The sequence below is a fragment of the Notechis scutatus genome, chromosome 1 (assembly GCF_049901735.1).
Source record: "Notechis scutatus isolate UNSWTSFEM ecotype Mainland chromosome 1, rNotScu1.2, whole genome shotgun sequence".
Classification (NCBI taxonomy): Eukaryota; Metazoa; Chordata; class Lepidosauria; order Squamata; family Elapidae; genus Notechis; species Notechis scutatus.
In genome coordinates, this window is record NC_142009.1 from 223,742,751 (window position 1) to 223,770,203 (window position 27,453).

At 39.8% G+C, this 27,453-nt stretch overlaps 1 protein-coding gene across 12 annotated transcripts in view; it reads right to left on the minus strand.

The window, feature by feature from the left end:
• The window catches only part of TNS1 (tensin 1), a 374,426-nt gene that overhangs the window by 256,084 nt on the left and 90,889 nt on the right, over positions 1-27,453 (minus strand). The window lies entirely within an intron of this gene.

The following is a 27,453-nucleotide window of genomic DNA, read 5'->3' on the forward strand; positions in this document are numbered from 1 at the left end:
TATTTCACACAAATGCATCAACAAAAGAATCTCTTATTGGTTCAATCTCTTATTTGCTGGTCAGGGACAATAAAGATTATCAATCTATCTATCTAACAAGTGATTCCCAGATAGCAGTATAACCAAGAAAGGAATAAGATCATTGTTACTTTTTATAGTAAACTGTTCTTTTGTAACTCCATGCTATTTAACTTTGCTCCTACGTTTAGATCTTTTGCAGTGCAAAAATACATCAAACTTTGGGACTACATTTCTTGAAGAAACAGGGAAAGAACAGGCTGGAAAGACCAAGAAAGGGAAATTCACAAGAAATTCTCCAAGTTCAAATGTATTCATAAATGTGTATGGAAACTAAATTCCCAGCGCTGTACATCCTTATAGGGGGCGACTTTAACGCCCGATTGGGAGTCCAAGTGCCCCATCGATTGAGGCACTCTACTCCCAAGAAACCCTCCAGGCCATAGGACACCTGATTTCAGCCAGACATTCTAAGGATGAATTAACAAATTTTGCTGGCATTCAATTAGCCCTTTTAGCAGCCCAACACTATAAGATAATTCTTAATGGGAGTACCCTAGGTGATCTAGCTGGTGAGTTTACTTTTAGTTCCTCACGTGGGAGTAGTGTTATTGATTTTGTGCTGGTATCCCAGCTCCTTAGAAAGGCAGTCCGTGCTTTTTATGTGAACTGCCTTACAGGGAGCGACCACTACCCCCTGGTTACAATCATTGGTGCTGAACAGATTGGGTTTAAAGTGGGCTGTGCCACACTGGACCACTGCTTTGTCTTAGCGCACCTGGTCGATAAATATACTACCATACCAGGTGGCAAACTTTTTACTGCTTTTATCGACCTAAAGTCAGTGTTTGACTCAGTCCCTAGGGGACTGTTGTGGTCAAAACTGCTCAAAAGTTCTATCGATAGACGTCTTCTGTTCCTAATTAGATCCTTGTACAACCAGACCTCTAGTCAGGTCAGTTGTGGTTTGCAGGGAGAACTTTCAAATCCTATCCCGATTAAGAACAGAGTAAGGCAGGCTTGTGTTCTGGCTCCTCTTTTGTTTAATTTATTCTTATCTGACTTGGCCTTTCACACTGGACGTATTGAGTCCCACGCTCCAAAGCTGTCAACTACGAAGAGCTTCTCCTTTATGCTGATGATGCGGCCCTTGTTTCATTGTCAAGGCCAGGTCTGAAAAGATTACTTTCTGCATTTGGGTCTTACTGTGCTGAGAACCACTTGTCCATTAATTATGACAAATCCAAAGTATTGGTGTTCTCTAGAGCCCAGAAATTGTATAACTGGGCTATCAATGGTAATGCTGTTAAGCAGGTTTTCCATTTTAAGTATTTAGGTATTCAATTTCAGAACACCAGTGCTTGGACTAGACATTGAACCCAGGTGCTAAATTCGGCCTCCTGTAGTCACCAGCAGATTTTAAGATTTTTTTATACCCAAGGAGGCCAGTTTATTCCTTCTGCTCTGCGTATTTACAAAGCCAAAACTTTGGCTCAAACTCTTTACAGAATTCCCATATGGATACGAGGCTTCAAAGATCGTATTGAAAGAACCCAGGCTGTCTTTCTTAGAAAACTTCTGGGTCTTCCTCCTTGTGTTGGTTTTGCTCTGATGTACCTGGAACTGGGCACTCAATCAGTCGAATGTATAGCGTGGATTAACACCTTTAAATGGTGGTTTCGGGTGCTCTTTCTGGCAGTTCCTGGTAGCTACCTCTCCCTGGCGTTTGCCGACTCTCATATTTCTCATTGGGAGAGGGAACTGATGAAGAAATTACACCTGCTAGGTTTTACGGGGGATGCCCTGGGAGATTATGGCCTTAAGGACGCCCAATTTAGGGTAGTCCAATGGCTTGTGGACATTGACTTGCAATATGTACGAGCCAAAGCCAACAAAACTTGCTCCCCTCTGATCTTCAGCCAATTTAATAATTATAGACTGAGGATGGCTTCCTATTTTTACACTCCATCCATTCCCAAGTATAGAAGAGCTTTCTCCCTAGCTCGCTTTAATGTCTTGCCCTCAGCACTACTGGATGGGCGATTTAGGAGGCTCCCGATTAACGAGCGGCTATGCCCCTGCGAGAGAGCTGAGGTTGAAACTGTGGAGCATGTCCTTTTATATTGCCCTATGTATAACGCAGGCAGATCTAAGTTACTGTCTCTCCTTGAAACAGACCCTTCTAGACCCAATGTTAGTAATTTGTTCTTACATTGTCTAGGGGATGGCTCCTCATACATCACTTCTCAGATTTCCATTTTTTTTTAAAGAGCTGTAACCATCAGAGGAGAACGCTGTAATTCCCCTTAGTCAAGTTTTTGGTGACCAATTGTTCATGATTAATTTTCCCATGTTCTTCTTTTGTTGTACTTGTGTTTTGGTCTGTGACCGCAAATAAAGTATTATTATTATTATTATTATTATTATTATTATTATTATTATTATTATTATTATTATTATTATTATTATTATTTATTCATAAATGTTCACTTTTTTGTCTTAATTTGCATATTTTGCATTATAGTATTATTTAATATGGTAATAAGGAGGCCAGGCAAAACTCTTAAAAGCGTTACCTTGTTGAATTGGGGAAATGGGCCTATAACTTCAGTTACTCCAAAAATAAAATTTGAAATAAAAAAATATTTTGAAGATTAGTTCATCTGACAATTTCTTGCATGGGTAAATAAAAAGAAAAAAGAAAAAAAAAGCTGCACTGACTTTCTGTTAGCGGTATTCATCTGCTAGTCAACTATTTGTACCTATTTACCTATGAACTGCATAGAGTGGTGCGGTGGCTGAGAGGTGGAGCACTTGCCTCAGAATCAAAAGGCTGTGAGTCAGTGGTGGGATTCAAATTTGTCTACTACCGGTTCTGTGGGCGTGGCTTGGTGGGCATGGCAGGGTAAAGGATACTGTAAAATCTCCAGTCAGAGGTGGCATTTGCTGGTTCTCTGAAGTACTCAAAATTTCCGCTACCGGTTCTCCAGAACTGGTCAGAACCTGCTGAATACCACTTCTGCTGTGAGTTCAATCCTAGGTATAGGCAGATATTTCTCTCTCTGGGCACATTGAGAATATATCTAGCTGAATACAACTCTGCATTGGTGACAGGAAGGGTATCTGTCCAGTAAACACTCAGTTCCATTCAGTTGCCCAGACTCCACCTGGGGTCATTAAAAGATGATGATGATGATGATGATGATGATGATGAGGAGGATGACATATGAACCACATACCAGAGCAAAGGATCTGCATAAATAAACAGACTTCTAATTGGATTGCACATCCTTCTAAAGCTGTCTTTATCTAGTACATGGGTCAACACTACTAAATTCTCAGTCGAGACTGTGCTAGCTGGAAAATTTTGGGAGTTGTAGTCAGAGTAATATGAAGGAAGTTACACTTGGAGGAACATCCCTATTTGATGTATATCACATGCATGTCTGCCTGACTGAATTCCCAGAATCATTCTACAGATGTAGGAAACTTAGTGTGGTAAGGGACAAGTTCCCATTTCTGGGACAAAAACTAAATATAATACACTAGCTTGTGAATTACTCGCTGTTTATTTAGCCTAGCTCACTGTGCTCTTTGTATGCTTGATTGTGGCTTCATTTATCCCCCCCAAAATGCCCAAGAATGAAGACTGATAACTAAACTGATAACTAACTAAAACTATAGCTTTAAGGCAGCAGAGTTCAAAATTCATAATTCATGTTAACTAGATTGAACATACCACATACAACCACTTGTGGTCAGGAGGAGCCAGCGGCTTACTCGCTGTTTAAAGACAAGCCTTGGTAAGTCATTAAATTATAGAGGAATTACTGCAGAGGTTGAGAGAGATGGGGCCCAGAGAGGAATTACCTTCCTACTACTGGAATTATTTTTATAAGTGAATTGGCATGTCTTGCGAGGAAAAAAAAAAAAGAATTGTTTTTTTAAAAAATGGGAAAATGAAAAATAAGGTTCAGAAGATAATCTCCTCATTGGTGATGTGAAAATGAAGACCAAATTTCATTATAAAGCACCTCAGGAATTAAGACTTTGCAGCCAAGCAATGGAACGGAATATGATGGCCTTGCAAATTCCACATTTAATGACATCATTCACCATTCATTCTCTTTTTTTTTCTATCCTTCCTACAGTAAAAAGGTCACAACCATTCTCTGTCCAACACAGAGAGAGGGGTGGGGCTGCTTCCTCTCAAGTGGCAAGGAGACCTATCCCCTTTCAGGATTAGATAGTTGGGAAGTAAATCAATTCTGCATTCTGGCTGCTACCCCCCTGCCCTCCCCCCTCCCCCACCCCCAAAGGATTGGGACTGAAATAGTACTATTAGTCCAATTGCTATTTATTGCCAGTCTATTTCTTTCACATCTTCATCTGGTTTTGGATAGCTAAGCTACTCTGTCCAGCAGAAAAGACTTTTCAGCCTCCATTGCTCCATTGACATAAATGTTCTTGCTGTCCTTTGATGTTACACGAATGAGCCCTGAGGCTTTGCAAAGGGACCATCCATGGAAATATGAATGGTAGCCTCAACTAAAGAAGGCCACAGATTAACGATGCTATGTTGTCATCTAAGTCAGGGATCTCCAACCTTGGCGACTTTAAGCCTGGTGGACTTCAACTCCCAGAATTCACCAGCCAGCAAAGCTGGCTGGGGAATTCTGGGAGTTGAAGTCCTCCAGGCTTAAAGTCGCCAAGGTTGGAGACCCCTGATCTAAGTCATCTAAGTTGCTTTAGGTAAAAGAATCACTCCTGGTATTTACTCTCCATTAAAAGATGCCCTTTAAAGTCAAGCTAGACTCAATCATGCAGTTTTCTTGTTAATGTGATGGAAGTTGATTTGCAATTGCCAATCTGGATCGCTGCCCTGAATTTTCTTGGTGATCTTCCAAATATTAACCAAGACTTTGCCCTGTTTCGCTTCTAAGTCTACAGTGGGATGGCCAAATACTGCCCTTTTAGTTTACTCATGGTTTGGTGCCTTCATTATGTCCCCCTCCCCAGCAGCACTCTGCATTTCAGATTCATGATCAGTAAGTAACATAGATGACATCATTCCAAAAGGGGGTCTTGAAAGAGCACAAAACAAACATTCTTCCACTTTTCCTTTTGATCATTCTTAAGATGCAAGATTGAAACGTGTTAAATAGTGCATTTCAATGAGCTCTTGGATTATGACACATGATAAAGGAAATCTACCATAAAAGCTAACTTCCTTTTTATTATTCAAGCCGTGCTAAAGCCTCTAAGCTAAGGAAAGCTGAAGGAGTAGCAACTTTCCCATACAAGCCCAGCCAAGCCAAGCCAAGCATGCCTGTTAAAAAGTTTACTTGATCCTAAATTTCCTAGGCAGAGATGACCTCTGTTCCTTCCCCTCCCCGAGCTTCTACTATTTCTCATCCTATTAACCCCCAGGGAAAGTTGAATAGAGCAGGGGAGAAGGCTGTTTATTTAATTTGAACATGAAGAATGAAGCTTTGTCAGCCTGATCAACCCTATGTCTAGGTCCTGGGCTGCAACCTCATTCCCCCTCCAATTCCACTAGCTTGTGCTTCTCCCCCCACACACACACACACACACTCCTCTTCCAGCAGCCACTGCCACTGTTTATTGTAGTTTCTTATACCACCTAAGACAAGTCCCCGACTTCTCCCCTCCACAGAATGCCAGAAACCAGGCTGTGCAAACAAGCAAAGCCACATCTGTGGGGCAAGCAGCACACAAAACCACACCCCCTCCGGTCCACAGAGAAACCCCTTTCCAAGGAACCAGTCCGTAGTGGCCAAAAGGTTAGGGACCACTGGCCTAAGGTAATGCCATTTCAATATGACATTACGGAAATTGATGTCATATCCTGTGTTCCTTTTTTTTAAAAAAAAAATGCAGCAGTGAGCCAATCTTCATTGTCTATAAAGCCTTGGTGGTGCAGTGGTTCGAGTGCAGTACTGCAGGCTACTTCTGCTGACTACTGGCTGCCTGCAATTTGGCAGTTCAAATCCCACCAGGCTCAAGGTTGCCTCAACCTTCCATCCTTCCAAGGTGGGTAAAATGAGGACCCAGATTGTTGGGGGCAATAGGCTGACTCTGTAAAACCGCTTAGAGAGGGCTGTAATTTGTAAAGCACTATAAAGCAGTATACAAGTCTAAGTGCTATTGCTATTGTACAGGACACAGATTTGGCCTCCCAATTCAAATCTGAAGAGTAGAGGAGTCTTAGGGGTCTTCTGTGCCCTCCCCCCTCCTTGCAAACATATAAAGCAACATAAGCAGTGTCCTGCTGGATTGGACCCCTGGCCCATCCAGTCCAGCAGTCTGTTCTTCTACTGGCCAATCAACTGCACAGGAAGCCCACTTGCACCCCGGTCACTGTATTTTTCTGCCACCTCCTCACATTATTACTTTCATCTCATCCCCTTCATTTCATCCCCAACCCACAGGGACACAGTCATCTTTAAGTCATCTTGAGCTGCTCCAGTTTTAAAGGAGTGATTTACTTTCCCCCTCTTTTCCTTATGCAATTCTAGTCCTGAATACTCTCTGGCATGTTTCACTAGCAATGTGGTTGCTATCATGGTCAACAGTTGGAATCTGCCCAGCTGCTCCTGGCCATTCTAGGATGGAGGGGAGGGGAGAATATCCTTTCTACATTGATTCCCAGCAGCTACTCAACATGGTTGCTGGGGAGACTGGTTCCCTGGCTTTCAGAGAGGTATCTATGACATAATGTCTGATCATAATTTCGTAGGTTGGCTCCTTATAATGCTACTTTTGCATTCTTTTAGAAGAATGCTAGATCCATGTTCAGAAACTGGCCCATTGAGAAACCACAAGCACAAAAGAAGAGTTGCCTGAAGCACATGTAGGTTTGCCATCTACAACACACAAGAACTGTAACAGTCTCTACATTTCTGGCAGAAGATTGGCAGAGAGCAGCCACAAACACCAACCAGCAGTCAGAAGGAAAGCACAGTGAAAACTCCTTGACCTCACAATACATAGACTCAACCATAGCTTCAGTTGGGAAACTATGAGCTAAATCCAAAAATGTTAGGAAATTCCAGGGAGTCTGGCATTCAGATAAACCAGCCGTCAATAGACATATGGAGATAAACCACATTTACACACTATTCAAAAGAGGCAATAAAAAAGCTAAGAAGGAATCAAAAAGACCAGAACTCATCCTCTCCAGAAGCCTACACCCAGATAAGCAGAAATTAACACCAGAGAAACAATCAAACAGAAAATAATACCCTAATCAAGGAACTATTGAGGAAAAAACCCACACCCTCACAAACACTGGTAGGGCAAGATATGGCAAAGCCCACATTCACTAACTCTGATGAAACATCTGCAAGCAAGCTCAGACAGCACCAAAGCATTTGTCTTACTTCTTTCATCACAATAAACCCAGTTTATACCAGCATATTTCTCTTCTATCTTAGGAACTGACAGATAAGCACTTTAATATGCCCATCAGCAAAAATCCTTAAATTTAAAATTAGAAACAGCCACAGTTTTTGCTACTTATCTTTTCCCCTGATCTTTTTTCATCTTTTTGCACTGCATTTCCAAAAGAGATGTCAGGTTAGAAGATGGGCAAACAGAATATGAGAATAAAATGGATTAATAATCATTGGTTCACTGGAAACCACTATCGATTGTGTTGTCAAGACAAAGAATTCCATATCCCACTGCTGCTTGGTTGGTTTCTCTAACCTAGATATTTTCCAGGTGAAGCTTTTAATGGCTGTGTTCAAAAGCTACTCAACCATAATTTAGTCTCTTGTATTACAACATGCTAAACATGTGAGAGTTTTATTGCTGAAAATGTTCTTCTATTGCCCAGAACAGAACTAAGTTAGATACATATGTGTTGTGCAGACACAGTCAATGTAAGATCACAATGCCTCGTGGAAACAATTTTACAGAAACTCCAAATGATTTAATAAGCTATGATTCTACATTTTCCTTCCATGATTCTTGACACTTGCAGAAGAATTCATGAGAGGGGAAACTTCAGTGTAACTATCAAGGATTGTTATTACAGTGAAAAAAGGAAAGTGCAAATTGAGGCTAAGCGGAAGGAATTATTCCCAGAGAAAGTAGATTGTGTGTTGGTGACTCTTCTGTTTTCTTTTATATTTGTCAATTAAGAAACAGAGAAAAATCAAATTTCCACAAATTGTGAAATTCACTAGTTTGTATTTTTAGAGCCAAGTCATCTCAATTCTGCAAGGTACAGCAGACTAAAAAACTAATGCCATATGGATTAGGACTACTTTTACTGTAACATCGACAGCAGGGATGTTAAACTCAAGGCCCCGTGGCCAGATCCGGCCTGAAGGGGGCTTAGATCCAGCCCACAGGGTCACCCTGGAAACAGCTAAGGACCAGCCTGGATTGCCTCTGCCAGCAAAAACGGAGCTTGGGAGGACCACCCTCCTGAGCTCCATTTTCCCAGGAGGCCAATGCAGCTGAAAACAGAGCTAGGGAGCCCATTTTCGCTGGCAGACACTCAGGCCACCACAGGTGCCCCTGACACAAGTGACATTGAACTAGCCACATTCACCCTGGCCCCCTCCCCAGGGTCAAACACAACCCTGATGTGACCTTTAATGAAATTGAGTTTGACACCCCTGATCTACAGGAACAGAATCTGTCTGAATGTGCTTCCCTCTCCCTCAATTTATCTTGAACTAGGGAAGGGCTTGTTTTAGCTCCTCAGGTTAGTTTCTTAGTCTGGGCTCAAGCCCTATTTATTGGACTGTTGCCTTGGTAATGGGTCTTCCTCCCACCCTTTAAGGCCAATCTCTATTTCCTCTATGATTAGGTCTGGTTGTGGGCTCTCAGGGCAATTACTCAGAAGTGTCAGAGTCCCATCCTTGGGGTCTGGACTGGAAACCATTAATCTAAAGAACAAGATTCTACCTGCTCCAATTAATAGTAGGAAGCAGGTTAAAGTTGCAAACCAAGAATCTCAATAAGTTCCCCACTTCCAAACAAAACATCTATATGTAGGCTATTAGTGTAGTCTTTTCCATTGTCCTCATGTTATCTGTGTAAAGGCCTGGAGCTCTTTTCTAAAGGAAAGGCAGTTGTCTTCTCTCCACTATTTTGACAGCTGCCATTCCTATCGGTGTGAGAGGTAACTCTCACCATTTGTAAATTTAAATACAAATTCTCTAGCCCAGTACTGCAAGCACTATCCCACTCACTATACCCTCCAGCACAGCAAACAGATTTATTTTACCTGTTGATTATGTCTACACAACAGAACCAAAGAGTTGGAAGGGATCTTGGAGGTCTTCTAGTCCTGGGGTCTCCAACCTTGGCCACTTTAAGCCTGGAGGACTTCAACTCCCAGAATTCTCCAGCCAGCAAAGCTGGCTGGGGAATTCTGGGAGCTAAAGTCTGCCAGGCTTAAAGTGGCCAAGGTTGGAGACCCCTGTTCTAGTCTAAATCCCTGCTCAAACAGGAGATCCTGTACCATTTCAGACAAATGGCTGTCCAGTCTCTTATTAAGAACCTTCAGTGATGGAGCACCCACAACTTTTGAAGGCAAGTTTTTCCATTGGTTAATTACTCTCACCATTAGGAAATTTCTCCTTAGTTTTAAGCTGTTTCTCTCCTTGATCAGTTTCCACCCATTCATTGTTTCTTGTCTTGCTTTTGGTGCTTTGGAAAATAGGTTCACCCTCTCTTCCCATCCATCTACCCACCCACATTGAAACATACCATACACATTGGAACATCATGCAATCAAGTCTTCTTTTAAATATCATTATTTTCTTAAATGATCTGTATATCATTTAGCTATCTGACCTAACCATTTCCATCCATCTAAATTCACCTATTTTAAAACATGTAATTTAGTACCCTGCATTTTCAGTTTGACAATTTTAGATTTTCCTTGGTTCATGCTTTCTAAATTAGGTTCTAATTTATATGTAAGACAAGGAATGCTTTGTTCAATCACATCAAGGTGGTAGTCCTTAGGAGGGCTTCCTCACAGTATATTCTGCTCTATATAATCATGCTATTGGCACATGCTAGAGAACTAATCATCATGTGTGTCACATCTGGCATATAAATAAAATTATCTTGGCAAAGAAAGGATGGAGACCAGAACATTCATATCTACCATAGCATGAGAAGTCTCAGTTTCAGGGATCTGTTATGAAAGGATGATTCTCTCAGTTCTCTGAGAGATGAGAGTCTTGGTACTGGAAATTGCTCCAATATTTTTTTCAGAAAGTCTAGACAAACCTTTTCCAACTTGGTGGCCTCCGGATTAGTTGCATCTTGGCTTCTGCTAACCTCAGACCACCATGTCCTTTAAAGGGATAATAGGAGCCGTTATATTACATATATGGAGAGCTTCACGTGGAAGCTAACTGGACATCAGCAGTGCAGCAAGGAAGCCATTCCCACAGTTATGCTTAGACATAGGCAACAGCCACTGAAACAGGTCCTTTCTCCCATTTTCAAAATAAACCACAAGGAGGCAAGAATAGAGTTTTCCAAAGTAACTAAAACCTCTAAATCCTGTTCAAAATATCTCTTATTATAAGGTGAGCAGAGAAGATGATAAAAATTGCAACTGGAAATTCTGCTGGGGAATGATAGGAGAGAAGAAAGATTGAAGAGATCCAGACTTCCTTCCTTTCTCTCTTTCTTTCCAACATTTTGGATCAAGACCCTGACTTGAGTCTCACACCATACATCAAGGATGAAGAAGGCAGCAGTTTTGGTTTGAGTAAAGGGTTAGGCCACAGGCCTGAATCTTACATATACTTAGATTAGATCATTTTATAATTGATGGTTGGTATGGAAAAAGGAGGCCATCTGTGCGGAATTAAAGGTGATCGGACCTCTGTCAGCTTCCCTGACTCGTGTTCCAAAGACATCCAGCTGTTTGCAAGTTGAGTTGGCAAGGAAGCCTTCAGGCCATGCTCCCCAATCTTGCTTGGCTCTTATTGGCTCCAAGAAGACTATGGTGGAAAAAAATCCCCCTTTTCCCTGTCTCCTGTCCCTCAGTGAGATTATAAGGGCCAGCCAGGCATAAGTAAATCCAGGATCCAGGACTAACAGATGAAGGAAAATTAATCTGGGTCTTTTCCAAAAATGGAGTTGCCAGTGTAAAACTAAATCTTCCCTCCTGATGACTCAAATGCCAATTAGATTAGCATCTTTGCTGAGCAGTGCTCAGGTTACCTTACAATGTCATGTAATTCACGGGAAAAACAAATTGTATCTGCTTTAGGAGGTTTGCCATGGGGATGCAACTTGCATATGTATATTGTATTTTATCATTTCCATCTCTTCTCCACCTCCCCCTTTTAAAAAATAGTTCAAGACCTCCCACCCCTATGAATGTCCTCATGGCTTAGAATCTCTATTGTTCATACCTTCTTGTCCTTATTCTAAAATCATCAATGGAAGACGATATTTGTAGCTCAGGGTTGAACTGTGAGGTTCCTGGTGCTCTTTGAGATTACATGTTTTCTTTCAGACGTTTCATTTACCTGACTAGGTAATATTACCAGTGCTAAAAGGGAGTGGAGTTTGCAAACATCTAGCACTGATGATGTTACTTAGTTGGGTAATAAAACATCTGCAAGAAAACCAAGCTCTGAAAGCATCAAGCACCCTGCAGTCTAAAACTGGGGTGTCAAACTGGATTTGTTCAAGGACCAGATCAGCATTGTAGTTCTTATCTGTGGGATGGGGGACAGGGGAGGCAGGGGGCTGGCGTGGCCCATTTTTTGGCTGTTATTGGTCCATTTTTGAGCTGCTTTGGACCCCCTTTTTGGCTGTTTTGGCCTCTCTTCCAGCCATTTTGGGCCCATTTTGGCCTGTTTTTCAGGATATTTTTGGCCCATTTTTCAGGCCATTTTGGGCCCGTGTTTTGGGCCTGATTTTTGGCTTGTTTTCAGCTGGCAGGAGGCCATGGAGGGTGAAAACGAGGCCCGGGGGCACACACGGTCTGTTTTAGCCACCAGAGGCACCGCAAGCTGGTTCTTTCTTATTTCCAGGCCAGCACTGTGGGCCAGATTTAAGCACCCATAGGTCAAATCTGGCCCACAGGCCTTGAACTTGACACTGGTCTAAGATCACCCTTAAAGAGCCTGTACAGGGTATCCTTTCGTAGGGGCAACAAATACTATCCAGATGTATATCTTTTCAATGATGGCTCTAAAACTCTTGAATGCCACCACTTAGGTATGTATGTCTGGCATTAATTTCATTGTATTTTTGGCACCAGGACCAGAGAAAGACATTGTATCCCTCAGGCATTTAATAATAAGTTAATGGTACTTTGATATGTTAATCTCCCTTCTTCCGTTTACTCTATTACCATTTTGCTGTTTTACCATGTACTTTATCTTACATAGTTGATAAATTTTAACCAACTGTTTTCTCTGAATTTTATTGCCATTTCCTCAAGACATTTTTTACTGGAAAGCAGTATAAATGTTTTAAATAAAAAAATGCAGGTGGCTCTCATTTAGCAACCATAATTGGGACTGGCACCTCAGTTATTAAGTGAGGCAGTCACTAAGTCAGGTGTGTCAAACTCACGTTGTCATGGCAGTGACTTTTTTCCCCCTTCGCTAAATCGGGCGCGGGCGTGGCCAGCACGTGATGCATCCAGCCCGCGGGCTGGGAGATAGACAGCCTTCCACTAAGTGAAAATACAAGTGTGTTTATGATCTTATTTCAGCTATTTTTTGTTTTTCAAACCTGTGAAGAATGTCAATGTGAGGGTTGGCCAGAAATCCCACAAGTACAAGTTGCCCATTGAATCCAAATTGGTGAAGCTCATTCACAAACATTTACTATTATTTTTATTCATCTAATTTTTTTAAATTATTATCCACCAAATACTAATGGACCCTGGGCAGCATTCAAAACTAGCTGTGAAAGTGTGTGTGTGTGTGTGTGCGTGCGTGTTTGTGTGTGTGTTTATATATATATAAATTTACACAGAGGGGAAAAAACATTGAAAAATGTCGACTAAGTGAATCCAAGCAGACTAAGCAGGAATTTTTTAAATACAATAGTCAAGAACTTTTTACAAGCAGAAACAAGATAACTTCCAGACAAAGAAATTGTACACTGAAGATGAATCCGTGAAAAGAAGAGCCAATGTGCATGACAAAGAACAAAGAGTTGGCAAGTAGACAAATTCTTGGAATCTCTCTGGAAAAAAAAAAAGAGGGCCAGAGATCAACCACAAGAGTTCCAGATAGTTGGACTTCTCAAAGAGACTGTAAGACAGAGAACAGTCTCTGGAAGATTTTTAACATCAGGAGATGAAGAAACAGCCATCAAAGCCATCTTGCTCAAACCATTCTCAAACCCTTGAAAAAATTAGTACATCTGCATATTTCCTTTTCTAATCAAATTTGGAAAATAGTTGTAAACTGCTTTTCAACTATTAGGAGTTTTGGAGCAATAAGTCTGAAAACATCAGATGCCTTCCTTAATTAAAGAAAAAAAAATAACTACAAGCTTAAGCGTTTAATTTTTTAAAAAAATAAACAGCAAAAGGTTGATTAACACTTTGATTGTAGAAAGCTGCAAACAGACCAAGATATATTTGAAATAAGATTTTGGAATTGATTATAACGAATCCTCCCTATGGAAAATGCTTTTGTTCTGATTTTTAAAAAAATATAATAAGTCAAAGTGTTAAAAATAGGACACTAGAGGGAACTAAAGATTTTCTACTAAAGGAGAAGAATGCATAAACGTATCTAACAGGCACAGAGTGGTGCAAAATTTTCAAACACTGATAATGGAGTCTAAACTTAATATTAATGTCAACAGAGATATTTGATCTGGAGTCTCAAGTCTCAGTTCCATATCTTAATCTCTACACTCCCTCTATGACTCTTCCATCTGATGAAACACTAAGAGTGATGGAGAACTGTCAGTTTTAAAGCCTATAAAGAGAGAGACCACACACACATACTCACACATACATATCCCCAATGAGGAACATGGGTGACATCCAAGAGCAGACAGTTAATCAGTCAGAAGGTCCACACTCTCCAAATAATGCTGTCTACTTGAGAATTTTGGGTATTGTAGAGCAACTGTTTACATTGATTACACCAATAACATTTCTTATCGCAAAAGAAATTTGTTTTGTCTCAAAACAAAAACAAAGAAATGGCAATCTAATTTCATGCATTAATATTTTAATCCATCAGTCTACCAGAGTGTGTTATCACTATAGTGACTTGTGAACTCATAACATACTGGAATGTGAAAAGGCCAAAGACAATTCTAACAACTGGCTGGGTCACACACAGCACACTGAAACAGGTTTTCTAACTTCAGTTGCTATGTTCACATAACACACTTTAAAAGAACATAATAACTAACACAAACTAATAAGAAAGAAAGAAAGAAAGAAAGAAAGAAAGAAAGAAAGAAAGAAAGAAAGAAAGAAAGAAAGAAAGAAAGAAAGAAAGAAAGAAAAACCCAAAATCCAGAAAAGAATAAAAAGCAGCAGAAAAAAGAAGCTTCTGATTGCCTTTGCAGCAAATCTAAGTATGTTTACAAAGTTATCCCTTTGTAAAAAAAAAAAAGCTCATTTTTTTCTACTATGCATTTTGTTTTCCGATCATCAAAACCACAAGAAATCAGTGCATTTTTTTTTCTGTTTCATGAAGAAGTCTAAAAGGGTTTCCCAGTCAGCCATAAATGTAGATATTGTCTTTTCTCTAATCAAAGAACTTAGTTTAGTAATCTCTGTAGGTTCCGTCTTTTTTGCCAACCATGCAATGGCTTAGTTTAAACAACATATTAAGATAATGGCTGGGCTCCAACAAGTCACTGAGCCATAAGCTATTCATTTCCATTTTACCCTCATCTAGTGCGTTGTGCAGATATAGCTAATGAGTGAAACTATTGGGGTTTAGCTTGAGTATAAGATGAGACTTCCACTGAATCTAAGATTTGGCTGAAGAATCGGGCTATTTGCACTTTGGAAGTGTTATTAATAAATAAAAAGGGAATTGCTATGTAATTTTTGCCTTGATTATTCAGGTTTTTTTTTACCTGTTGGTCTACCTTTAAGATGGGTAAAGGCAGAGGTGGGATTCAAATTTCTTAACAACCAGTTCTTTGGGCATGGCCTAATTTGTGGGTGTGGCTTGGTGGTTATGTGACTGGGTGGGCATGGCTTGGTGGTCACGTGACTGGCTGGGCATGGCTTGTATGTAAATATTGTAAATATTTATGTAAATATTGATTTTTTTATTTAAAAAGAGCAACTTTTACCCAAAATCAGGCAAAGCAGGCAGGCAGATAGAGTTGCTCACAGAATCACAGATTCACTCAGACATCTATCTTTCTGCAATCTGCTACCTGAGTCTGTACTGAAAAATAGAAGCTTCAGTCCTAAGGAAGGTTCAGCTCTGCTTTTAGATTAGCTAGAAAGCAAGAAATCCAATGATTTCCTGCTTTCTAGCTAATCTAAATCGCCAGGCACAGCTGATAGTCCAAACAACTGATGGTCGGTGGGAAAAAAAAAAAGAGAAAATAGCAACTTACCAAAAATTAGGTGAAGGCATAACGCAGGCAAGTTGGATGGCGCGTATGCCAGGTAAGTAGTGAGTGGGCAGGGAGGGGAGGGGCAGGCCCAGCCAGTGGCACAATTTGCCGGTTCTCTGAACTGTGCAGAATTGTAACAACAGGTTCTATAGAACCGGTCCAACCAGGTAGAATCCTACCCCTGGGTAAAGGACTCAGTCAGACCAAGCATTTCTAGCACAGCGTGTCTTAGATTGGTGCTGGGACAAAAAGTGAAGGATTTTGAGATCCTCCTGGTAAAATCAAGCTCCTGGTAAAATCAAGCTCCATGTTCCTTCACTCTGCCATAAGGCATCCCTTCCCACCAAAACCCTTTTCTTTCCTTCATTAGAACTACAGAGTAATGGACTTTTCTCTAGTTTGCCAACATAGTGTTATTTTATTCCAGGTCAGCCATTCCCCAAGTCTGCTCAAAATGGAGCTTTTGTACACTTTGTCTAAACAACAGGATTATAGTCAGACAGCCAACAGTCAGACAGGGAACCTAGTAGTTATCGCTCAGAGAGATACTATTTTCCCCTTACAAGAAAGAGGGTGGACACCCAGCATGCTGTTTGTAGTATCCAGATTCTCCCTTTGGAAATCTCCCAGCTTTCTTCAGAACCACTGAAAGGGACACAAAGAAAAAGAGAAATCCACAATCGCCAGCTAAAGGATTTTAGAGACCAGGATAGGATCAGGACTGTTTCAGATCTGATGTTAAGTTAAAAAGAACTTCAAACAGCAGGGGAGGATCCAACACAAATATTTAAGAAACCAAAGTTACATTGGAGAGAAGGAAGAGAGAGAATATATTGCCTGCACTACACCCATAGTGTATCAAGCTCCAAGTTGCTGGCAATCATAAGTTAAGCTTCAATCACAGTAGATGAATTTTAGGCAAGCAGCTGAAAATCAGGAGGCGGGTTATCAGAATCAAAAGATAACATTCAATCCCAATAAACCCTAAATGTAAAAGATATCTGCTACACTGAACATGCAGACCTCAGGACCTTTCCAGATGCTGCTGCTGCAGCCTCCTTCCATAATTTTTGTAACTTTCAAATATTAAATCGCCAGCCTCTGTCCATTCCAGTGAGAAGATATTCCATGTCCTCATGTATAAACGTTAGAAAAAACTTGGAAGTGGGATTTTGGCAGGAGGAAAAAGGCACTTTAACACCAGGAAGCTGCAAATTGAATGAAGGAGGCAGATCCAAGGAGGAAAAAAAGATAGAATAGTCTTCTGACAAATAAAGAGTATCTATAATATACATAAAAGATCCAGTGAAAAAGTGACTTGGGTTGATGATATGACAACAAAGGGAATCAGTCCAGAGCCTGTGTTTTGATCAAAGCCCTGTTCTGGGTAGTGGGGAGCTGGGGAAGAGAGAGAGAGAGAGAGACCACCATTTCCTTGGTAACTCATTTGCATGGAAAGAAAATGTGATTTCTTGCAAAGGCTGATCTAACTGGGAGGGCTGTTGTCCGATTCCCCTGCCAAGCATTAGCAAAGACCTCTGCGTTCTCTATGCAAAAATCAGCAGCGCCTAGAAAAAAAAAAACTCTGAAAAGATGCTGGATCTTGAATATACAGTTTGTTGGGAGGATTGCCCTTCCAAGTCCTCCCCTCCCCAGTTGTGTCCTTTTCTACCCAGGCTGATTCATTCATGTACTGACTGAGCAAGTAAGTAAGCGAGATTGCGGAGCAGAGCAGCCCAAGTCTTGCAGGACTGCCAAATGTGAGTTGCTTTTTAATCAGGAACTCAACAGTGGGTACATTAGGGTCTGTCTGCTGACCTTTCCCCTCTAGCTCTGCTTCCAGGCAAGGTAAAATAATTCTTGTGACCCACAAGCCGGCTTCTATTCTTGTATTCTACCCTCAACACTCCACCCAATCCCTTCAATAGGCATTTTGGGGGCGGAGGGAGATTAATCTACTTTTCTTTCTGGACAATTTCCTCGATTCCTCCAGAGCTGGCTCCAGCCACCCCATGACATCAGAGCAAATAAAGGTAGGGACCACTTCTCCCCCACAAGCGGAGGGGGGGCGAGGAGCAGGAGGAGAGATAAAATAAGACAGATTGCCAGCAGGCAGGTCTGTCTCCAGTACATATATATCCAATATATTCGCTGGATCTGTAATCACAGGAAACAGGAATGGGGAACAATGGCATCCATTTGTCATGCTTTAGATTAGTTTGCCAAGCCACAAGACTCTTCAACAGAGGGAAAACCTCTCCTGCAGTGCCAATTCAGTCCAATCCTATAAGATGCATGTGCTATAAACAAAGCCTGTTTCTCAGACCAAGAGGAAAATGCAGGGTTGATTAACTGAGCACGGAGGAGGAGGAGGAAGCAACAGTCTTATCCAGTGACTTGTATGATGCAATCCAGTCGTGGGGAAAATACCTTCTAATCTGTATACTGTACTTTCTGCATTTTATATATAAAAGTATTTAAATAGAAAGGAAGGTGAATTTATACGTTACATACAAATGTAACAAATGTAATACTTAGAGAGCCTGTTTAGTCTAGTGGTTAAGGCAGCAGGTTAGAAACCAGGAGTTCTAATCCTGCTTTACATATGGAAAACTGACTGGGTGACTTGGGGCCAACCCACTTCACAGGATTGTTGTTGTGGGGAAAATAGAAAGAGGAAGGAGCATTAGGTACATTTGCCACCTTGAGTTATTTATTATTATGACGGTTCATCACAAAGTCAGCCAGATATTCAGGCTGGATCTGGCATTTTTGTCTACCTATCGGGTCCTTTCCAAGGACCTGGGATTGGCAGATCCAGATGTTTGATGGTGTTACAGATATTGTTGCATGATGTAAGCTGTTCCGAGTAAAGCTGCCTTCTGCAACTGACTGATGATGAATTTATCAGTGCCGATGGTGTCCAAGTGATGCTCCAGATGTTTTGGGATTACCCCCAATGTGCCTATTACAACTGATGCTACCTTTGCTTGCTTTTCCACAGTCATTCTATTTCTATTTGTAGGTCTTTGTATTTTGTTATCTTCTCCAGTTCTTTCTCTTCTATTCTGCTAAGTCTCCAGGTACTGTCACATCCACTATCCAGACTTTTTGGTGTTTCTTATTGACAGTGGTTAAATCTGGGGTGTTTTGTGTCAGGTGTCTGTCGGTTTGAATTTTAAAGTCCTGAAGCAATTTGGCTTCTTCATTTTCTATGACTTTCTCTATTTTATGGTCCCCCCAGTTTTGCTTACAGGCAAATGATATTTCTTGCAGATCTTCCAATGAACCATTGTTGCTATTTTGTCATGCTGCTGCTTGAAGGGAGTCTGGGTGATCTTGCAGCAGCCAACCAGGCGATCTGTTTCTTCAGCTTCTTCGCAGAGGCAGCATTCACCATTCATTGCTGTCTTCTCAATTCTGGTATTATGGATTTGTTCTTAAAGCTTCTTGATTCTGGCTTTGTATGCATTTGTTCTTAAAGCTTGGTCTTGTTCAGCCAGAATTAGTCCACCTGTCTCTTTCTTCAAGTTTCCTGCTCTTAGCCATTGCCAGGTCCTGTTGCTATTTGCTTTCCCTATTTTTTTTTTTTAATGTACTGGCCATGTAATGCTTTGTCTTGCCATGCCTCTCCTTTCTCTTCTTCATTTGATCTTTCTTTTAGGCCAGTTTGGTCTCTCCAGTACTCAGTATGCCTTCCTGATATACTAGCTTCAGTGCATCTTCTTCAAGGTCTTTCAGATATTCTTTCAATGCCCTTTTTTCCTTCTTCAACCATTTGATGCACCCACCCATTTTCCTTTGTAGATAGTCTGTCAATGTTGCTGCATGGATGAAGGTCGTGATTTATTGTCATTATTTTTCTGTCTTCCTGTCCAGGGCCTTTAATTCTGCTTTAGATGAGGAGGAGGATTAGGATTTTTTTTTTAAAAAAAAAATCTAATACATAGATTAGAATAAACTGATAGAGAGGAGTTCTTTAAAAGATCCAATGTATTGCTATGGAAGAGGATTTCACCTGAATATTGCTTAGGTAGTCTAAGAACACACTGGATGTCAGAGATTCCTATCACACAGAAAGAAAGCTAAATGGCTAATCAAGGTACAGTATACACCCAATTTACACTTTTCAGCAAAAGCAGGTAAGAGCAGCACAGAGCAAAGGTTTACCTTCATTGCCTGCAATCTCAACAAGTTGTAATGAGGCAGAAGCCAAAGGCTCAGAGCCAATCCACAGAAGGGATTTCCTCCTTTCCCCTTTCCAAAATGAACGGGCTCAATCTGTATCCAATTACAGCAGCCAATTAGCTGGATATATCTCATAATTACTAGAAACATCACCAGTATGGGAAGAGGCGGTTGTTTCTAAAGGAGATACCCATGGTCCTTGGGCCAAATATGTGCTGTATCTTGGTGTACTTACATTTTAACTTTCTTCAGGATATTAAATAGTATTTGGGAACTTACTTTAGATTCCCCATGACAATATCAAGCCTCTCTGAAAAACAACTTGCCTTCTACAATTAATCATCCCCTGACATATGCAATCCATAAAGGCAACTATGAAAACTAAACTGTCTTGATAGCAACTTGGATTAGATGGAAATGTATTGTAATCTAAAATATATCTAGCCACTTTACAGAGAAATGCACAAAAGTTCCACAATTGGCATGTCAGTATGGAAATACTTTGAAGAACTATATGAAAACCATTACTTACCATTAAGCAATATGATCTGCTATTTCCACCAGCCCCTCTTCCTAGCTAATTCATATCTGGAGGCACAGCATTCCATGTAAACCAGATGTTTTGAACTACAATTTGCATCATCTTTGATCACTGGGCATGCTAGCCAAGAATGGATGGAAGTTATTTTCTAAAATATGTGAAGGATACTATGTTGAGAAAAGCTGAATGACCTCATAGAGGAAAAACAATGGACATCATCATGCCAAAAAGAATATGATAATCCATTCTTAGATTTCCCCCTCCTGTTTTCTCTTCTCCTTTAAACCAGTTTAAAGTGGTAAATTTGGACATTTGTCTCAATAAAATAATCCTGGTGGAACATCTTTGGGGCTTTATGTGGTATGCTTTCAAAACTTTTCATGAGTGGGAGGGAAATTAATGTAATTAAGTTTCTACCCAGGCTTAACATGGGGAAGTTTGCTTTGTTCAGTGTTATCCATGATAGTTGTTAGGAATCTGTCCACCAATTAGTTGGGTTGGCAATATATAAACCAACAATGTATGTTTGTAGCTTTAAGACAAAATCATTGTATTGATTTATACTATATTCCGATTGGTTGATTATATTGCAAATTACCATAAGAGGGAGCTAGAGATCATAGCTTGCTCTCTCTGACATTCTGTCTCTCTGACATTCTGTTGCTATCTAAGGTTCTCTGTTGTATTTATGCTGTGCTTATACTTTATATCTTTGTTTACTGTAAATGACAAAGGCAACCAGTAAGAAGACTTTGTAATTGGATATTCTTTGGACTGTTAAACGTATATGACCTGGACCATTTATTGGACTGTGCTATTTCTTAAAGTAAACTTTAACTCAATTTAGTGTATCTGTGTGTGGCTGGATAATTATTCATAACTATTCTCATAAACATTTCCACGTACATATCCTTGTTACTCAAGGGTTATTCTGTACATATCATAACAATCGTCAAGGGTTTTTGGGTTGTCTTCTTTGTTAGTTAGTTTGTTTGGGGGTAGGTGCCTAAAGCAAGACTCAAACTCAATTCTCCAGCCTGATGCCTTCACCATTGCACCAAACTGGCTTCTATGTAGTTTTTAATTTGGTTTGAATGGAGTTGTTGTTTTATTGACATTTGTATTTTGCTTGGAGTTTTTTTGTAATTGTTTTCAAAATATGTGAGCCACCCAGAGTCATGCATGTTCAATGGGCAGCAATACAAATAAATAAATAAGTCATTATTAAATCTCCATATATTTCAGCAAATCAGACCTCAGCAGCAAAAGAAGAAAAGTGAAAGAGAATGGCAAAGGTTCCTTGTCTTTTGTGCAATCCTTTCTTTTATTCCAACCTTAACCCGTGAAGTTGCCCCAAGTCTCTGATGGCCCAAGGCATATCAGCAACAGCACATCATTTTATTCCAGGATGATTGTGATCTGGTGATGGAAGATATCATTCTGCAGATCACTTCGATTTCTCTTAGCCTTGTGTCTTCCAGATATGCTGAATAACAAAGCTCATACAAGTGCCAAGCAGCACAACCTTTGGTCATTCTCGCCAGGAGTAGCAGGAGTTCAGAGACAATGTATCTGGATAATACCAAGTTGAGGAAGATGGCCTCAACTTGGATAGTACCAAGATGAGGAAGACAGTTAAGCAAACATATGTGAACAGTAAAGAAGTCTTTGTGAATACATTGATTAGATTGTTGCCCTACCATTAATCATCTAAGATCTGAAGGAAGTCTCATTTTTATCATCAGTAGAAACAACAAAAAATATTGATCACATAACTAACTACCTAGCTAAGAACCTAATAAATAATTGCATTGATGGCTTCTACTTCATCCAACAACTATCCTCACCCCACCCACTTATAATAACGACAGTACCCTTGAGATTCCTGGACATCTTTCTCTCACTCTGCTCAATATCCCCAGACATTTTCTCCAACATTTTAGCCTGTTGACCTTGTCAATTATTCCCTTGGCCTTGTGACCTCCAGACCCCCCTAGGAAGGACATTACTAAATCAAAAAGCTTTCCTGGAAAAATTCAGATGGAGAAGTTGGAACAGGAAGAGAAGAGAAAAGTGCCATGAGTACATGATAAGCAGAGTTAGAAAGTGTCCTAAGTAAAGAAGAGAGTAGACAAAAGAACAAAGGCACAAGAAAACTACTGTGGTTGCTCTACAATTAATAGTTAATCCAGCTAACCAAGAAGAGAACAGAACAGAAAAGGTACCAGTGCAAGGAAATAAAACAAGGAAAAATTATTGAGGATCCTAAGGCAGGTGTCACCAACCCCTGGTTCGTGAGCACGCACTGGGCCGCAGCATGCCAGAAACTGTGTCATGCAAATAAGCAAAGCCCCATCCGTGGGATACAGAAAGCATGTGAAACCATACTCTCTCCAGTCCATGGAAAAAACTCTCTCCATGGAACTGAACCTTGATAGCCAAAAGGTTCGGGGCCACTGCCTTAAGGTGCCTTCTTGAGATTCATCAGAAAGTGGTATTTCTTCATCTTGCAATCAAGGTCTGTAAACCCATCTCCCTCTACTATTTGGGGTGGTCAAGATGTTTCTTGAACCAAGAATCGCTACAAATACTTCACACTATAAATTCAGCTTGGCTGTCAAAAGCTGTTCGAAGTGGGTTCATTGGGGGCTTTTGAAAGGATTGCCAAAAGCAAGGCAAAGAAAATATCCTTCAAGAAGGCCACTATCCTAAATCTGTAAGTAAAGAAGAAGCATGAAACTGGCTTTCAGCATAGATGAGATTCAACTGAAGTGCCCTCTAGCTAGTCTTAGGAGAAAGGACTTTACTTTCCTCTGACTTCCCATTTTGTTTGCTTTGAAAAGCTGCCCAACTAGTTGCTTTCTCTTCTTTCTCAAAAAAAAATATATTTACAATGAAGCAGTCATCTTGTGTACTCATTTAATTCTTCCTTTCAGTCCAAACAGTTTCACAAACTCTTTCACCAACTCACAAACGCATTTTTACTGTAGGACTGCCAAATCTTGAGCAAGACTGCTTCCTTTTACATTGTTATCTAATTAAGAGGGATTATTCTCATTAAGTTCACAGGCCATGACTGCCCTTAACTGGAATGAGAGATTTACTTAAACACAGAAATTGCATCATCCTTAAACTATACAGACTGGAAATCAATCCAGCCTACAACTGATGATGAGGACAAAGGTATTTGTTTGCTAATTGGGAAAATGTGTAATTCCCCAAGACATCAGGTTAGTGTTTAGGACAGCCACTTAAAACAGTTCATTTAATGACCGTTCAAAGTTACGATGGCACTGAAAAAGTGACTTATGACCATTTTTCAGAGTTATGACCATTGCAGCATCCCCATGATCCAGACGCTTGGCAACTGACTCATATTTATGTCGGTTGCATTGTCCCGGGGTCATGTGGCACCCTCTTGCAACCTTCTGACAAGCAAAGTCAACAGGGAAGGCACATTCACTTAACAACCGAGTTACTAATTTATCAACTGCAGTGATTCACTTAACAACTGTGGCAAGGAAGGTCGTAAAATTATGCAAAACTCATTTAACAAATGTCTCATTTAACAACAGAAATTTTGGGCTCAATTAGTAAGGACTATCTGTATATCCTCAAAAATGCTATAAGGTCAAGGTATTTTTTTTTTAAATTAAGTTTCTCTCAAGTTGGGTTCAATTCCTGGTAACTATTTGGCCATGTTAATGTTGTTTTCTTGGCCCCTAATATGGATCTAGTCTGCCACAGCTGCCTGCTAAAGAGTCGTGTTTGTTTTTGGTTTTACTATGCAGCCTAGTAAATCAACCTGGTAGTAGTTTCCCAGCCAAATACTAACCGTAAGGTTTGCTTTCTGCTTTGCTTTCTCAACATCAGTCAAGATTAGGTCACCTGAAGTTCATGCTTTCTTCTAACTCCGTGAATGAAATAATTTTAATAAGAAAAAATGTTATGTAAAATAGTATTTCATTGTTAAATGTTTTTAGCGAGGATACAACTTAGGGAAGATCTTTTACATAGTTTAAAAGTATATGGTGAGTGAAATAAATGTGAAAACTATATGTTGAGTAGCTATTCTTGCATTGTTTGCTGTGGGAATTTTTGAAGACCAGCCACTTGGCCATTTTTTCTGTAAATTTGGTGGTAGGCACATTTCTATAAAAGCTGTCATCCTCTCCATGTTTAGATGCCAGAGAAAATAATGGGGAACCAACAGGTTGTTTTGAGTTCTTGTACCAGTGGTGGAATTCAAAATTTTTTACTACCAGATCTGTGGGCGTGGTTTGGTGGGTGTGGCAGGGGAAGGATACTGTAAAATCTCCATTCCCTCCCCACTCCTGGGGGAAGGTTACTGCTAAATCCCATTCCCTCCCCACCTCACTAACCTGCTTTCCAGCTCCCTTCTCCTGTGCAGGGCACCAAAAGAAGACCCAGCCAATCAGCTGGGACTCAGGAGGCAGATAATAGATGGGGGCGGGGCCAGTCAGGGGTGGTATTTGCTGGTTCTCCAAACTACTCAAAATTTCCGCTACCAGTTCTCCAGAACTGGTCAGAACCTGCTGAATACCACCTCTGTCTTGTACCCTATGGTAAAACACTTCAAATCAAATGCCTTATATGTCCCAAATGGAAAACAAAATTGTAAACTATAATATGTTTGCTCCCGGCTTAAGAATATTCAAAATGATTACATATTCATGTTGTATATTCAGAATATTTCAAACCTGGAAAGTTTCATTTACCCATATTGTTAATTCCTGCTGTTTAATGTAAGACAAGGGTGAAATTGGATTCCATTCATATATTATCTTCTACAGGAAAGAAGGCAAAAGTCATTCATATAGTTGCTTTCAGATATCATATATGATCAATAGATTCTAATTTAAATTTAAATTATTCCAATTTGTATTTAAATTATTCAAAAACACGTTGTATGTAGAGATTCAAGATTCTGGGATTTACTTTTGCCTTTAAAAGTGTTATCAAATGGAACTTATTAACAAATAAAGTACTACAATTACCCGAGATGAAGTATCCAGCAACGCAATATATAGCATAATGCTGCATATATAAATGTTTCAATTTTTGCAGTGGGTTGTTTTTTTTGTCCTATTTTTGTATCTTTTTCCCCCTTTGCAAGTTGGCAGGAAGAGACAATTTTATTCTTTGAAAACTGCTCTCCAATTCTTTTGGACTGCAGAGCAGAGAAAAGTGCATTCAGCATAACAGGTATCATTTATTTACAGTGATTTAAATCTCATCTTAAATAACCAAGAATATAATTTGAATCACATTTTTATTCTGTATATCACACATTTCCTAAATAACATATGTTATCTGATTGCTTTAACACAGCTTATTGGCTTTCATTCTAATGGAATCTTTCTGTATCCTCATATTCCAAAACCTTTGATCATAGAGTATAACATTTGTTTTGAATTACTGAATTATCTGCTTAGCTGCCTTTCCACATATATGTAAAAGTTCACTTGAAAAATCAAATATCTTCACTTCTGCCTTGTACTCTAGTTTTGGGGCAAGTCCTTCTCTTGTATCCCTTCTTAATACTTATGAGCATTTTGTGACTGACCACCCCTATCATGACAGTTAATCTGTGAATGAGTACTCCTCTTTGACAGCCATTTTGACATATTTTGAAAATTCACAATGATGTTGCTGACTCGTTAGATTGTGTGCCTCAGAAGTTTCTTAGCATCTCAAATGAGTTCACAACACTTTCCAAAATCATAGGCTCTTTTTTGCAGTGGATTGACATTTTTTTTCTTTATGTTTCATGCTTTAATTAGAAGAAGATATTTTAAATCAAAAAATTTAGGAAGAGGATCTAATTGTAAGAAATTATTGATTACACATTTAACCTATCTGTTAAATTCAGATTTAAGGTCAAGCTATATTTAAGAATGTTTCATAATTTAAAAATTCAGTCATGATAAAAATTATTTCATACAATCTGGTATTTTAAATGGGCATTGATTTTTATCCTTTTATTATTATTTTAATTGAACAGCTGGCCCAAATTCTGATGAGGAGTCTTAAAAAGTTTAACAATAAGGAATTCAAAATATATTTCAGCCCTGCCAAGAAGCCCCTATTAAAATGCATTTAATTATAAAAATAATGGTACTAAATTAGAAAAGGATGCTTCTGCTCTTGAACTAATATCTGATTATTAGATGAATTTCTTCTGTCTAACCCCACACCTCTCAGAAAGCTACCGCTGATCTTTTATGCTGTTTTTGAAAGAAATAAAGTTCCTGAGAACTGCCAGAACCATTAGATTATAACAAGCTGGAAGTGATCACAAGGAACTGGAATTCCTGGTCAGTACCCCATGTGGTTCAAATGTTCCCACCTTTCCCTTAGTAAAGCATCTGGAACTAACCATTATCTAAGAAAGGATGCTGACTACAGTGAACTCTCTGACCTAATGAGACTGTTCCCTTGCTCTTGTCCACAATGATAAATTACATCACTTCATGTAAATCATCCCAATTGTGCATGTATTCTCCCCCTCCTCCTGGAACCCAGGGTGAAGCCCCACATGTACACTGGAAGGTTTAAACTCTGAAGAATTTCATTAGCCCGTTAAGGGACCAGCAGGCAAGAAGCAGAAGGCTGCATTATCTCCAAACACTCTGAGATCACCGTTTACAAAGCTATGTATTTATCATGATCTCTGATGTCAAGGGAGAGATCATAGATCTTGAACCTTTTAATTCCTTAACATGGGACTATAATGACAGACAAATGGCTTTGTCATTCTCTATATGCAAGGACATACATCAAAAACTATTTCCATGAGTCCAAGGAAGTTTGAAATTTGTCTCTTCTTCAAACATAGCTTCATGTTCTATGCAACACACCTTCCAGATATGTTGACTTGAGTTTTCAATGATGTGCTGGCTATGGATCATGGGACATGAAGTCCAGCACTTATGAAAGATGGTTGCAAAAAGCTTTCCTACAAAGGCTTCAAAGTATTTTGGTTCTTTGTTTCCAGAGTTTGGCTGTTCTCGAGAGCAGTGGCTTCAACCACAGAAACTGCTAGTCTGTAACTGTAAACAAGATAGAAATACTCCTTTGCAAAATTGCTCAACCCTCATATT